Genomic DNA, 16,551 nt, shown 5'->3' on the forward strand with positions numbered 1-16,551 from the left:
ACACAGGTGACTTTTCAATTTCTCAATAAAGTCATCACAGTACTCCCGAGCAGGAGGTGACAATGTTTTAAATGCTTCCCGAATGAATGGAACAAAATACCACTGAAAAGAACAGAGCAATTAGTACACGACACTCAGGTTAAAATCTGAGGACATGGGCTGTGACAGTAACACCTCATCACCAGCTGGGGACGTTGCAGTACAATGGCCTGCTATAAGTGTTCTTTCCAACTCAAGGGCTTTCTACACAGATGTCGGGGGTCTAACACAGGACTGTAGTGAAATCCTGAAATCATTTCATATAAGTGCAGGATCAGTGAGTTCTTCCTCTGCCTCGGCAGCTGTGTCATCATTCATTTGCCAGTTGACCTTTGTAATGAAGAGAGATCAGATCAGTGATTCATAACTACAGGTGAACTGGTGCTTGTGGTCAATGAGCCATACTGACTGTTATGTGAAAGGATGTGTGTTGTATGGAAGACACGTCTTAATCTTATTAGAACGTTATTGCTCCAAATGGAGACATTGAAACTGACCGTAATCATTATCTATGATGCCTGTGACATGTTCTTGACCAGATCTTTTACTTGTGTCCGTATATACAGTATATATATCTATATATTTTATCAGAGCTTACCATAACGCCTGTACAAGCGTCATAGACGCCTGTTCGGGCCATTTTATTCCCTGGAAAAAGTCTAAGGCGAACCAATACGCCATAGACTTTCCCCTAAAATTCATCAGCACAGGGCGCACTGTGTACAGCACGGGCAGCGCAGCGATACTGCCTGTGCCTGCAATCACCAATAACAAAGCTCTTTACAGCAAGGAGCTTTGCAATTGGTTAGTTTCGGCAGGATGCTGGAGTGATACAGTGCTCTGCAGTACAGGAAACTAGGGGAGCTGTAAGGAGGGGGGGCTAGCCCCCAGGGGTGGTTGTAATAAGGAGAGCGGTGGAGCTGAAGACTACAGCCTGGACAACAAGATGGACCTGCAAAACAAGGTGGCAGCAGCAGCGTGTAATGTATCGATGTATGTGATCATAAAACACTGCACCACATATGTCTCTCACTGCACCACATATATCATACATAGGGGGAAGTGAATCAACTTTGGATGAAACATCTGAAGTCGATTCGCATAAAACTTTGTTAGAATATATTAGAATGTATTGGCTTCTATGAGCTGAAGTTGTATGCAAGTCGATCGATACGCTCATCCCTAATCATACACTGCACCCCATACATCACACATTGATGTATGTATGCAGTGCAGTGTGTAACAAATGCAGGCAGGTTATTATAGCGAAGTGATAAAGTACAGGGAAGATCTGTTATATTGGATTGTACTTTATCACCTTGCTATAATAGCCTAATGGTATTTAGGCCGAATGCACACGGCCATGGAACACGGACGTGAGCGGTCCGTGGTAGCCCGGCCTGGCATCCTGCTGACAGCAGGAGCGCATGGCGTCATTGGTTGCTATGACGCCGCGCGCTTCATGCCGCCGCTGCACTACAGTAATACACTGGTATGATCTATACGAGTGCATTACTGTAGTGCAGCGGCGGCATGAAGCGCACGGTGTCATAACAACCAATGACGCCGTGCGCTCCTGTTGTCAGCAGGATGCTAGGCCGGGCTACTACGGACCGCTCACGTCCGTGTTCCACGGCCATGTGCATTCGGCCGTAGGCCACGTTTACACGATCATTATTTATATCAGTTGTTCTGCTCTGTTAGATGAGCACAACAGTGAAAATAACGGAAGTGCTGAATTGGGCAAGTAAGGGTGGGTTTTCTTTTTTTATACGTTTAACATACACAAAAAACAGTTAGTTAGTATAGGCTAACGTATAACTTAAAAAAAAAAAATTTACAAAGGAATTCAACGCTTCACAGTATATTGTTAACGTACGGTATATATATTTTGTTTTTTACCAGACAAAAAAGTGCTGCATATAAGGCTTTTTTGTTTGGTCTTTTTGACAGAAAGTGCAACAGAGGCTCCAAATGCAGCCTTCCCCGCAAATGTGAACAAGTGTAGGCCTACGTATAATGAATTTGAATTACTGCGACTTTCGTACTCCTTCTCGGGTAAAAAATACTCCTCAAAAATGGTAAAAGGAGTATTTTTACTCTTACTGAAAAAAATGTAGTGCAACCTCTGATGGTATGTATACATTTGGGAAAGAATGGGTTGTTCTAAAGAGCGGAGTTTGAGCATGGTGCTGTAATAGAATGCCATTGCTGCACAAGTCGGTTTGTAGAATTTCGTCCCTCAAACATATTCCACCTGTGAGTGGTATTATTGCGAAGTTGAAGTGTTTAGGAACCACAGCAACTCAGCCATGACGTGACAGACCATACAGCGGGATCACTGAGTGCTGAGGCACATAGGGGGAGATTTATCAAGAGTATTGCTGTGACAAGGCACACACCTAGTCATAAATTAGTGGCACTCTCCTGAAGTCCATGAGCCTAACCAGAAATCTACGACAGCTCAGAGCTTCATTTACGCCAGAAAACTGGCGTACATGAAGATAAATTTGCAGCAGCGGCTGGCCACACCCCCTTCCCCTCCCTTGCCAAATCCCCTTTCAGAAAAGCAGCATGGATGGCGAAAAGTGACAGATGCGACAATATTTAAAATAGTCGCGGTTAAAATGTTGCACGTGCAACTTTTCAACACCACTTTTCAGGCGCACAGGGAATGATAAACCTCCCTCATAGTGTATAAAAGTCGCCAACCTTCTACTGCAGATTTCCAAACATATGTATATGTATATAAGCTTTACATCACCAAGCACAATGTCAATCATCAGAAGGAGTGGGGTAAAGCACATCACCAGTGGACTCCAGAGTAGTGGAAATATGTTCTGTAAAATGACAAAACGCTTCTCTACCTGGCAGTCTGATGGACAAGTCTGGATTTGGAGAATACCAGAAGAACATTACCTGCCCAACTGCATTGTGACCAGAAGTGCACTGGCCATAGACCCGACAAGGACATTTCTTGGTGGGTCGCCCTCCTCATGACCGCTGTTGAGGTACATAATGATCTGATGCTCTCAGCATTATTTAAAAGGGTTGTCCGGGCTTTTAATATTTATGACCTATCCTTGGCTGGAGTCCTCCGATCAGCTGTATGAGAAGACTGTGCACGTAGTGCGCACGTGCTGTCTCCAGTCTCTCTTTTTTTTTTCTGGGACAGTACTTTGCACTGCATTATGGCATTGCTGACCCTTCCTACTTCTGTTGCCTCACCTTCTGTCAGTTTGGACTCGTCTACAACTTGGGGCTGGCTTTAGGTTTTTCTCAGGGTTACTTTAAGTTCCCAGTCTGGCTTTGATTGTGCCAGATGTAAAGTTTCGGGGAGGAGGGCTAATGCCATGGAGTTGTTTTTGCCTATGCCCCTTAGTTTCAGTGAATGGAAATCTTAATGCTTTAGCATACCAAGACATTTTAGACAATTGTGGGAACAGTTTGGGGAAGGCCCTTTCTGTTCTAGCATGACTGTGCCCCAGTACACAAAGCTAGTCCAAAATGTCATAGTTTGGTATAGAAGAACTTGTCTGGCCGGATACATCCTGAGCTTAACCTCATTGAAAACCTTAGGGATGAACTAGAATAGAGATGGTGAGCCAGGACCGCTCATTCAACATTTATTAAAACCAGTGATTTAGACAATGGTCTTAATCTCTCTGTGCTGCCCGTGGATGAGCCAAAATTATGTAGAGGCAAAGGCCTCTACATAACTTTGGCGCTTGCTGCCGTCGGCCGTGCAACATGCTTTAATCTATGCCAGCTGGCGTAGCTTAAGGCCAATTTCCACGCCATAAACTGGTGTCGAAAAATATGAATGAGATGGGAGGGCAGGCTGGCCCACCTGGCCCACCCTCTTCCCCGCTCATGCCATGCCCCTTTTTCCACCACTTTGCAAAAGTAGTGTGAGCAGAGTAACGTCACAGATTTTGTTGCAAAACACCTTTGCGACAAGGTCTGTGACCCAAATATGGCAAAAAGTGGTGTATAACAAAATCTCAGTGACATCCACCATTAAAACACAAGGGAGAAAGAGATTAGAGAGATTTCTTTCTTCCTCATGAGTAAATAGCAATCAGGTGCCCAGTGTCTCAATCAACAGCAAGAAACATCTGTACTTATCTATACTTTTTATTTACTATTTACAGCGATGGTTTAAAATGTCACTGGGAGTAAATTGGTTAAAATATACTTTATAGCATACTGCCTACTGCAAATATAGACACCCATGATATTTTTATTCGACTTAAAACACAATGCTAATAACAATATAAAAAATAGAAATTAAAAGGGGTTGTCCAAGTATTTTTTTTGTTCTTTGTATATGGCATAACTACTGTTATGCCAGATACTATTTTTTTGTTCTTTGTATGTTTCTGGGCATAACTACTGTGAGGGGGGCACATATCGGGAATAACTACTGTGGGGAAGCACATATCTGGCATAACTACTGTGGGGAGGCACATATCTGGCACAACTACTGTGAGGGGGCACATATCTGGCATAACTACTGTGAGGGGGCACATATCTGGCATAACTACTGTGAGGGGGCACATATCTGGTATAACTACTGTGAGGGGGCACATATGTGACATAACTACTGTGAGTAGAACAAAGCTGGCATAACTAATGTGAGGGGGCATATCTGGCCATAACTATTGTGAGGGGGCACATATCTGGCATAACTACTGTGAGTGGACACATCTGGGCAAGGCAACTTAGAAGGAGGCACATCTAGGCATAACTACTGTGAAGCGGGGGAAATCTGGGCAGAGCTACTGTGAAGGTGGCACATCTAGGCATAACTACTGTGAGTATGCACATCTGGGGATAGCTACTATGAAGAGGGCATAACTACTGTGAAGGGAGCATATCTGGGCATAACTACTGTGAGGGGGGGGGCACACGTGTGCATTACTGCGGTAAAGAGCGCACAATGTGGGCATAAATACTATGAAGGAAGCACATGTGGGCATTATAACTGTATGCTGGCACAAAGAGGGAATAATTACCATGTGGGGGCATTATGGGAACTGGGTGTGTATGGTTATATTTTGGGCAGAGTTAGGCTTTGTTCAAATCACCGTTGAGCATTTCCGTTCTCCTGCTCCGTTCAGGAGCAGGAAAACTGAAAGAACATATTCGGCACATAACTGAGCCGAACGGACCTAAGGACCCCATAGACTATAATGGGGCCCGTTAGGTTTCCGCTCAGAAGATTTTGGAGCGGAGACAAAAGTAGTGCATGCAGGACTTCTGTCTCCGGTTCAAAAATCTTCTATTGAGCGGAAACCTAACAGTCCCCCTTATAGTCTATGGGGCCCTTAGGTTCTGTTCGGCTCAGTTATGTGCCGAATCCGTTCTTTCCGTTTTCCTGCTCCTAAACTGTGCAGAAGAATGGAAAGGCTGAACGGTGACGTGAACAAAGCCTTAGAGTCGTGGCCTAGTATGAAAAAAAATTGTTCCTCTATGTTTTTCAAAAGTTGGGAGGTATGTAGTTCTACACATACAACGTGAGTATCCCAGCAGCCAGACTGCAGCAATTTCATTCACTCCCTTTGCAGAGCAGGGAGAGGGTAAAGGCAGTCTTTGTTGACACCCAGAAATATTCATGAGGAAAACCTCAAAGATTGTTGTGAAATCCCCCTCCCCACCTCTGCAACTGCATGTCAACAAAGGGCCAGAACAGAACTAGGGAAATAAGTAAACATTTGTTTTGCCTAAAACTTGCTTAGCTAATGTATATATTGCTGACCATCAGATTTACAGTGCTTTATTTTTATTTTCATTATACAGACAACTCCTTTAATATATTTTTGTTAATGTGCGATATCACCATGAATAAAGAAGTCCTAATTTCGGCAAATATGTCTGAACAATTTCACGATATATACACCAGTATGCCCACAGACGTGGCACGATGTATACTAATCTGATTTGAAATTCATAGTATACAATATATATCTCAAATCTTATTTATAGGATTTTATTTTAATGACAATGTCAACTAATTTGTGAATGTGAGAAACATTAGCTCATCTCCACTAAAATAGAAGCTGATATAAAACCCTATTTACAGAATAATAACACAGCAAGCTGCATATAAATGCATTTTAGCATATCAATTTGATGACTGTTGAAGTACGGTAGATCTTTAAGACTTTAGGAATGCACACAAATGCTAAATTATACTTTCAGGTGCCTGATAAACACATTTTTGTGGCCACTAAGGAACTCAAGGCATCCAATCCAACATTTAGATCAGTATTTTTGCTTTTGTTAATGTAAAGGGTGATTTTAATGAATTCTTTACAGATATCAGGGTCATCCCGCCCTTTGTTAATATGAGGTTAGGCTTTGCACAAGGCTGCACTTTGCAAATCATTGGAGGGTTTGCCAAGCAAAGTCATCTTTACAATGTTGTTTGAAAAAGTTTGTCTCCATAGTTACAAAGTTTCTAAACTACAATGAACAGCGGAGCTGGCAAAGCGTTTTGAGCATGCAAACGTCAACTGTAACATGGCCTTGCTTCATTCAAGAGCACTTTAAACCAAACACAAAACACAAATGTGAATAATAGAAAGTACAAGCACAGAACATTCTGATGCCCATGAACTTTGACAATGTGCTATGCATTTTATAGAATCATGACGTATAGGCAGATAAAGCTGTCAGTTTCTTTTTACCCTCAATGCTAATGCATAATATGCCTCAATTTAAAGTTTTTTTTTGTTTGTTTTTTAATCTTAAATCTCATTTACCCTTTGTGAAAATCTATGAACAAGTCACTAGATCCATGACTAAAGGCCCAATTATATGGTCAGATTATTAACGTATGTAGTCAATTTGTGGATGTCAAAAAAATTCAGCTCAAGAGGGATTAAATATACAATATTGTTCCCTGCCAGCCTAAGAGTAATTTGGAATGACTCCATCAGTTTTTTCTCTACCTCTAATGAGGCCAATCCTGGATGGTGGACAAACTGGATTGTGAGGTTGAGGTAGGGAAATAAGAAACTGTTGTTAGAAGAGATGTCTTGGGGAAAGATGATACTGGGTTCCGGGATCCTTTGGTGAAGTGAAACACTAAATAGGTCACTGTGTAAGGGGTAAGAAAGAGATTTCTGAATGTTTACGGTTTTTTTCTCTCCCTCTTCTGCGGGCCCCCTAGCTCTTCCGTCTCAGATACGACCTAGCCATATATCTTCCTCCTCTGGTCTGATTATTTTATCTTTTCATAAAATATGAAAATACTTTCATGGAATATAAGAGGATTGGGTTCCAGATTAAAAAGGTTTCAGTCATTAACAGCGTCAAGAATATTTTGCTAGCAGTTGTGTGCCTGCAAGAGACATATTTGACCACAGATAAGATCCATATTTTAGAAAAGCCATGGGTACAATATGCTTTCCATTCCTGCCATTCCACATATTCAAGAGATGTTAGCATAATAATAGATAAGGGTATAAATATACAAATCAATGAGGTTGAAATGGACAAGGAGGGTCGATATGTTTTCATGAACTGCATATTGGATAATTGTAACGCAACTTCAAAAGATTTGAGAATGAATAAGCTTACGCAGGCTACGCAAATAAATATATTTACTAAGTTTGATTAAATATAGAAATCACACACAGAATAGTAAAAAGTAAATAATCATCACTGGCCATGCAATATGGGATGAGACTCCGGTCGCCATATCCTAGCACATGGACAACACCCCAGGGTGTACAAGAGATATGGCAAATCAATACTTACATCCTAGAAAAGCAGTCAGTATCTGGTGTGGCCACCATTTGCCTCACACAGTGCAACACATCTCCGCCGTATTGCATTGATCAGGTTGTTAATTGTGGCCTGTGGAATGTTGGTCCGCTCCTCTTCAATAGCTGTTCGAAGTTGCAGAATATTGGCAGGAACTGGAACACTCTGTCGTAAACGCCGATCCAAAGCATCCAAAACTTGCTCAATGGGTGACATGTCCAGTGAGTATGCTGGCCATGCAAGAACTGGGATGTTTTCAGCTTCCAGGAATTGTGTACAGATCCGTGCATTATCATGCTGCAACATGAGGTGATGGTTATGGATGAATGGCACAACAATGGGCCTCAGGATCTCGTCAGGGTATCTCTGTGCATTCAAAATGCCATCAATAAAATGCACCTGTGTTTGTTCTCCATAACATACACCTGCCCATACCTTAACCCCACCGCCACCATGGGCCACTCGATCCACAATGTTGATATCAGCAAACCGCTAACCCACACAATGTCACATGAGCTGTCTTCCATCTGCCCTGAACAGTGAAAACCAGGACTCATCCGTGAACAGAGTGCCTCTCCAACGTGCCAGACGCCATCGAACGTGAGCATTTGCCCACTTAAGTCGGTTACGACGACGAACTGCAGTCAGGTGCAGACCCCGATGAGGACAGCGAGCATGCAGGTGAGCTTCCCTGAGACGGTTTCTGACAGTTTGTGAAGAAATTATTTGGTTATGAAAACCGATTGTTGTTGCAGCTGTCCGGGTGGCTGGTCTCAGACGATAATGGAGGTGAACATGCTGGATGTGGAGGTCCTGGGCTGGTGTGGTTATACATGGTCTGTGGTTGTGAGGCCGGTTGGATGTACTGGCAAATTCTCTGAAAAGCCTTTGGAGATGGCTTATGGTAGAGAAATGAACATTCATTGCACGGACAACAGTTCTGGTAGGCATTCCTGCAGTCAGCATGCCAATTGCACGCTCCCTCAGAAGTTGCGACATTGTGGTATTGTGCTGTGTGATCATACTGCACATCTCAGAGTGGTCTTTTATTGTGGGCAGTCTAAGGCTACTTTCACACTTGCGTTCGGAGCGGATTCGTCTGGTATTTGTACAGACTGATCCGCTCCTATAATGCAAACGATGGTATCCGTTCAGACGGAACCGTCTGCATTATATTTTACTAAAAAAAGTCTAAGTACAAATTGTATTCAGACGGATCCGTCCAGACTTTACATTGAAAGTCAATGGGGGGCGGATCCGTTTGAAAAATGCACCATATTGTGTCACCTTCGAACGGATCCGCCCCCATTGACTTCTATTGTAACTCTGGACGGATCCGTTTGCCTCCGCACGGCCAGGCGAGCAGCGTTCGGGTGTCAGCCTGCTGAGCGGAGCGGAGGACAGACGGTGCCAGACTGATGCATTCTGAGCGGATCCGCATCCACTCAGAATGCATTAGGGCTGGACGGATCCGTTCGGGGCCGCTTATGAGAGCCTTCAAACGGAACTCACAAGCGGAGCCCCGAACGCTAGTGTGAAAGTAGCCTAAGGCACACCTGTGCAATATTCATGCTGTCTAATCGGCACCTTGATATGCAACACCTGTGAGGTGGGATGGATTATCTAGGCAAAGTGCTCACTAACACAGATTTAGGCAGATTTGTGAACAATATTTGAGAGTAATGGGTCATGCAAAATGGGAGCAAAACCCCAAAAGTGTTGCATTTATATTTTTGGTCAGTGTAAAACCCATAACACACTTTCACAAATAGATTTGGAGGTAGGAAATAAAATGGCAACCCACGTAATACAAAAAGTTAAATATGAATACAGAGGGGTCTCTAAACACTCACCATTATCTGTCACTCTTGGTGGGATGGGTAATGGGGAGAGATCGAGATTTAAAATAAATCCTGAATGGTTGATTATAATAAAAATGCAGGAAAAGATACAAAATGAGATTCACAATTTTTTTTAGATTAATGAAGGAACAGCGACACCTGGGGTAGTCTGGGAGTACAGTAAAGCCTATATTAGGGGTGTTCTCTTCAAATATATGTATGCATTAAAAAAAATGGAAACTGCTAAATGGTTTAGAGAAGCAGCTAGAAAGAAAAGAACAAGAACATGTAGAGAATCCGACAGTTCAAAATAGAGAGATCTGGCAGGAAATACAACAATATAAAGATAAACTGTATTTCATGGCTGAAAAGAATAAAGTTCTAAATGCAGGGGAATATTACTTACAGGGGAACCTGCCACAAAAGAGACTTTCTTCTATACTAGCAGCCCAGCGAAAATCTAATTCGATTCCTAAATTACTAGATGACAAAGGTTTAGAGATTGGTACACAAGAGGGTAAATTGGAATTTATGAGGGGAAATTACAAAAAGTTATATAAAAGTAAGCTTACAGCAGAGTACATAGAAATAGTCCAATATTTGGAAAATATAAATATGTGCAGGGTTATCCAAGAGCCACATGCAAATGCTAGAAGCCCCGATAACTAGAGACATTGAGAGAGTATTAGATTCTATATCGAAGAACAGATCTCCTGGATTGGACAGTATACCCTTTGAGTTGTATTCTACGCATTGGAAGGTGTGGGTGCCAAAAATGTTGGAAATGTGGAATGTTTCATGGGAGATGGGGCTTTTCATCCATCCCTTCAGGAGACACTTATTGCCTTAATAATAAAGCTGGACAAAAATCCTCAATTTGTAGTTTCCTATTGACCAATATCTTTGACAAACTATTGGCAAAGGTACTTGTGCGTAGACTTAAGAGTTATATCATGTACAGTGCATGAGGGCCAGACTGGCTTTATGCCAGGTAAATCTACTGCTTATAATATTCGTATCTACTACCTAAAAATGCACGCGGAACCTTTCAACTCAGGATCATCTTGTGGTCTCGAGCGACGCCTCTAAAGCATTTGATATGATGGTATGGAGATTTCTTTGGGCCAAACATCTAGGATTTGGGGACATTTCTATATTCAGAAGTCTCTGCTAAAGTATTGATTAATAGCATATCAGACCCAATTACAATATTGAGGGGAGCACGACAGGGCTAGAGCCCTTGGCAGCTAGAATCAGACAGGATAAGGAAATAAATGGTTTCCTGTATAGTGGTGTAGTGGAAAAAATATCAATTTATGTGGACAATCTGCTATTATTTATTGGGTCACATGATTCATTGGGGAAAGCTTTTGATGTTTTTAGGGAATATGACGAGTTGATCTATAAATTGGAAGAAATCTGCTTGCATTTCAATAGATGATCTAGGTAACTTTAAACCATTGGCTTTAGAGGTTGAGGAAGTTGGTGAGTATATGAACTATTTAGGTATCAAAATATCCCACTCCCCCTTGATTATATTAAGTTTAACATCATGCCTCTGATTAATAAAAAAATAATTAAAATGGTTGTATGGAAAAAAAGTAGCCTTTATCAATGGCCGGAAGAATTGCCCTTATCAAAACTAGGGATCGACCGATTATCGGATTTACCGATATTATCGGCAGATATTCAGGATTTTGACCGCTATCAGTATCTGCATCTATTTTGCCGATATTCCAATAGCTTATGGGGAACACAGATCGCGCTGCTGACAGCGCTCTCCGTGTTCCCTCAGCAGCACAGGGGAGAAGGAAGCAGTGTCTCCCTCCCCCCTGTGCTGCTGCCAATGAGAGGAGGGAGGAGAAGAGGGGCTGTGGCCACTGCGCCACCAATGAAAAGAAATCTCTCATTAATTTATATACAGGAGGCGGGAGCTGGCTGCAGAATCACTTAGCCGGCTCCCGACCTCTATGAGCAATATCTGCGATCTGCGGTAGTTAACCCTTCAGGTGCCGCGGATCGCAGCTACCGCTCATAGAGGTCGCGAGCCGGCTATGTGATTCTGCAGCCAGCTCCCGTCTCCTGTATATGAATAAATGAGAGATTTATCTTCATTGGTGGCGCAGTGTGCCCCCCCCAGTATTAATCATTGGTGGCGCAGTGCGCCCCCCCAAGCCCCCCAGTATTATTCATTGGTGATGCAGTGCGCCCCCCCACCCAGTATTAATCATTGGTGGCAGTGGCCACAGGATCCCCTCTCCCCTGCTCCTCCGATCGGAGCCCCAGCAGTGTAATCCTGGGGCTTCAATCGGTTACCATGGCAGCCAGGACGCTACTGAAGCCCTGGCTGCCATGGCAACATCCCTGATGCTGTGTGCACAAAGCACAGAGCAGCAGGGACAGTGTGAGCTCCTATTCACACTGATGGAGATCTATCAGGGTGAATAGGACAAGGGTTCTAGTCCCTAAGGGGGCTAAAAGTTAGTAAAAAAAAACAAAAAAAACAAGTAAAAAAATTTAAATAAAAACACCCAAATATTAGGCATAATTGAAAAGGAAAGATTTACAAATAAATAAATAAATACACATTAACAATAAACATTAATTTTCAGCAGATTTGTGTAGGAATTTTATTAATTTTTTTCAAAAATGAAAATACCCAGAATATCGGTATAAATTATCGGCAAAAAAAAAAAAACAATATCGGTCGATCCCTAATTAAAATGTGTATACTAGCCAAGGTAAATTATATACTTTGGAACTCCCCGATAGAAATCCCTAGTAGAATGATCAAGATTAAAGAGAGTCAACCAAGTGAACTAATCTGGAGGGGGTGGCAACCCTAAATGAAGCTGCAATATCTTCAATATTCCAATGGGGAGAGAGGCTTGTCGGTCCCTGACCTAGGCCTATATTACTTGGCAAGTCAGTTCAAGCAATGTCTGGACTGGGCAATGACACCGGGATATAGAGGTTTATTAAAAATGCTAGACAAAAATCTGCCTAGTGACAGTTTATGTTAAGTGTTGGAGACTGGTATATTCCTCCATTGAGAATTCAAAAAAATTGCCACCCTGAATTTAATCAACAAGATATGGCTGAAAATTAGGAAAATTATGCGAATTAAGGGGGTTTATGAAAGTACAGCAATATGGAATAATGTTTAGTTAAAAGAATTTGGTACCCTAAATAGTAAAGCTTGGCAGAATTATGAGATTATTTGGCTTGACCGATTATTCTTAAATAATAGTTTCTTAAATTTTGAAGAAATGAAGGGAATATACAACCTTTATTCTAAGTTATAACATGCCATCAGAACAGGAAAAATCTTTAAAATGGTCTAATAAAAGTGTCTGATACATTGATAAAAACTCATGAGCCTGGGGCAGGGAAAAGGTAAGATCTTGGTTATATACAATACAGCCAGGTCCATAAATATTGGGACATCGACAACTCTAACCTTTTTGGCTCTATACACCACCACAATGGATTTGAAATGAAATTAACAAGATGTGCTTTAACTGCAGACTGTCAGCTTTAATTTGAGGGTATTTACATCCAACTCAGGTGAACGGTGTAGGAATTACAACAGTTTGCATATGTGCCTCCCACTTGTTAAGGGATCTAACAGAATAATAATCATAAATCAAACTTTCACTTTTTAATACTTGGTTGTAAATTCTTTGCAGTCGATTACAGCCTGAAGTCTGGAACGCACAGGCATCACCAGACGCTGGGTTTCATCCCTAGTGATGCTCTGCCAGGCCTCTACTGCAACTGTCTTCAGTTCCTGCATGTTCTTGGGGCATTTTCCCTTCAGTTTTGTCTTCAGCAAGTGAAATGCGTGCTCAATCTGATTCAGCTCAGGTGATTGACTTGGCCATTGCATAACATTCCACTTCTTTCCCTCAAAAGAGCTCTTTGCTTGCTTTTGCAGTATGCTTTTGGCAATTGTCCAACTGCACTGTGAAGCAACGTCCAATGAGTTCTGAAGCATTTAACTGAATATGAGAAGATAATATTGCCTGAAACACCTCAGAATTCATCCTGCTGTTTTTGTCAGCAGTCACATCAATAAATACAAAAGAACAAGTTCCATTGGCAGCCATACCTTCCCACGCTATGACACTACCACCACCATGCTTTACTGATGAGGGGGTATACTTAGGATCATGAGCAGTTCCTTTCCTTTTCCATACTCTTCTCTTCCTATCACTCTGGTACAAGTTGATCTTGGTCTCATCTGTCCATAGGATGTTGTTCCAGAACTGTGAAGGCTTTTTTAAATGTCGTTTGGCAAACTCTAATCTGGCCTTCCTGTTTTTGAGGCTCACCAATGGTTTACATCTTGTGGTGAACCCTCTGTATTCACTCTGGTGACGTCGTCTCTTGATTGTTGACTTTGACACACATACACCTACCTCCTGGAGAGTGTTCTTGATGTGGCCAACTGTTGTGAAGGGTGTTTTCTTCACCAGGAAAAGAATTCTTTGGTCATCCACCACAGTTGTTTTCCGAGGTCTTCCGAGTCTTTTGGTGTTGCTGAGCTCACCGATGCGTTCCATCTTTTTAAGAATGTTCCAAGCAGTTGTTTTGGCCACACCTAATGTTTTCGCTATCTCTCTGATCGGTCTGTTTTGTTTTTTCAGCCTAATGATGGCTTGCTTCACTGATAGTGACAGCTCTTTGGATCTTATCTTGAGAGTTGACAGCAACATATTCCAAATGCAAATAGCACACTTGAAATGAACTCTGGACCTTTTATCTGCTCATTGTAATTGGGATAATGAGGGAATAACACACACCTGGCCATGGAACAGCTGAGAAGCCAATTGTCCCATTACTTTTGGTCATGTAAAAAGTGGGCGGCACATATGCAAACTGTTGTAATTCCTACACCGTTCACCTGATTTGGATGTAAATACCCTTAAATTAAAGCTGACAGTCTGCAGTTTAAAGCACATCTTTTTCGTTTAATTTCAAATCTATTGTGGTGGTGTATAGAGCTAAAAACTGTGTTGATGTCCCAATATTTATGGACCTGATGGTATAAGTCCATGTTGAGACAAAAATATAAAAAATTCCCACTTCATCATTCAAAAATGGGATGAGATACTGTTGAATATAAAATGTTTTCACTAAACTGTGCTCATAGACTGACATAGTTCTTTGTGATCCACCGTCTATTCTTTACCACCGCTAAATTGACAGGTTTTATAGAGATAAAGACTATATTTGTCTTAAAGGGGTTATCCAATACTATAAACTGCCCCCCATATGCCGGGCCCCTCACAGGGAATATACTTACCCTGCTGCCTGCGAAGGCCTTGGTCCCCGCACCGCCGCTGCTGCTTCTACCCAAGCGCAGATGAAAGCATCCGATGTTGGGGGGGGGGGGGGGGGGAGCAGCCAATGGCAGGCGGGGATGAGCCTCCCAAGCATCACAGGTGACGCTAGGAAGGCTCATCCCAGTCTGCCATTGGCTGCTCCCCTGACATCAGATGTTTTCATCGGCGCACGGGGGGAAGTAGATGCTGCGGTGCGGGGACCAGGGGAAATGCAGGGAGTGGGTTAAGTATATTCCCTGTGAGGGGCCAGGCATATGGGGGAGCAGTTTATAGTATTGGATAACACCTTTATTTGTGGGGAAAAGGGAACAGATGATGTGCATATGTTTTGGGATTGTATGTACAGTCGTGGCCCAAATTTTTGAGAATTACATAAATATTGGAAATTGGAAAAGTTGCTGCTGAAGTTTTTATAGTAGCAATTTGCATATACTCCAGAATGTTATGAAGAGTGATCAGATGAATTGCATAGTCCTTCTTTGCCATGAAAATTAACTTAATCCCCAAAAAAAAACTTTCCACTGCATTTCATTGCTGTCATTAAAAGGACCTGCCGAGATCATTTCAGTAATCGTCTTGTTAACTCAGGTGAGAATGTTGACGAGAACAAGGCTTGAGATCATTATGTCAGGCCGATTGGGTTAAAATGGCAGACTTGACCTGTTAAAAGGAGGATGATGCTTGAAATTATTGTTCTTCCATTGTTAACCATGGTGACCTGCAAAGAAATGTGTGCAGCCATCATTGCGTTGCATAAAAATGGCTTCACAGGCAAGGATATTGTGGCTACTAAGATTGCACCTCAATTTATAGGATCATCAAGAACTTCAAGGAAAGAGGTTTAATTCTTGTTAAGAAGGCTTCAGGGCGTCCGAGAAAGTCCAGCAAGCGCCAGGATCGTCTCCTAAAGAGGATTCAGCTGCGGGATCGGAGTGCCACCAGTGCACAGCTTGCTCAGGAATGGCAGCAGGCAGGTGTGAGCGCATCTGCACGCACAGTGAGGCAAAGACTTTTGGAAGATGGCCTGTGGTCAAGGAGGGCAGCAAAGAAGCCACTTCTCTCCAAAAAAACATCAGGGACAGATTGATCTTCTGCAGAAAATATGGTGAATTGACTGCTGAGGACTGGGGCAAAGTCATATTCTCTGATGAAGCCTCTTTCCGATTGTTTGAGGCATCAGGAAAAAGGCTTGTCCGGAGAAGAAAAAGGTGAGAGCTACCATCAGTCCTGTGTCATGCAACAGTAAAGCATCCTGAGACCATTCATGTGAGGGGTTGCTTCTCATCCAAGGGAGTGGGCTCACTCACAAATTTTGCCCAAAAACACAGCCATGAATAAAGAATGGTACCAAAACACCCTCCAACAGCAACTTCTTCCAACAATCCAACAACAGTTTGGTGAAGAACAATGCATTTTCCAGCACGATGGAGCACCGTGCCATAAGGCAAAAGTGATAACTAAGTGGTTCGGGGACCAAAACTTTGACATTTTGGGTCCATGGTCTGGAAACTCTCCAGATCTTAATCCCATTGAGAACTTGTGGTCAATCC

At 42.4% G+C, this 16,551-nt stretch overlaps 1 protein-coding gene across 1 annotated transcript in view; it reads right to left on the reverse strand.

Annotated features, from left to right (window-relative positions):
* METTL4 (methyltransferase 4, N6-adenosine) overlaps positions 1-16,551 on the reverse strand; it is a 162,691-nt gene that overhangs the window by 1,850 nt on the left and 144,290 nt on the right. The gene's annotated exons all lie outside the window — the stretch shown is intronic.

The sequence above is a fragment of the Bufo gargarizans genome, chromosome 5 (assembly GCF_014858855.1).
Source record: "Bufo gargarizans isolate SCDJY-AF-19 chromosome 5, ASM1485885v1, whole genome shotgun sequence".
NCBI lineage: Eukaryota > Metazoa > Chordata > Amphibia > Anura > Bufonidae > Bufo > Bufo gargarizans.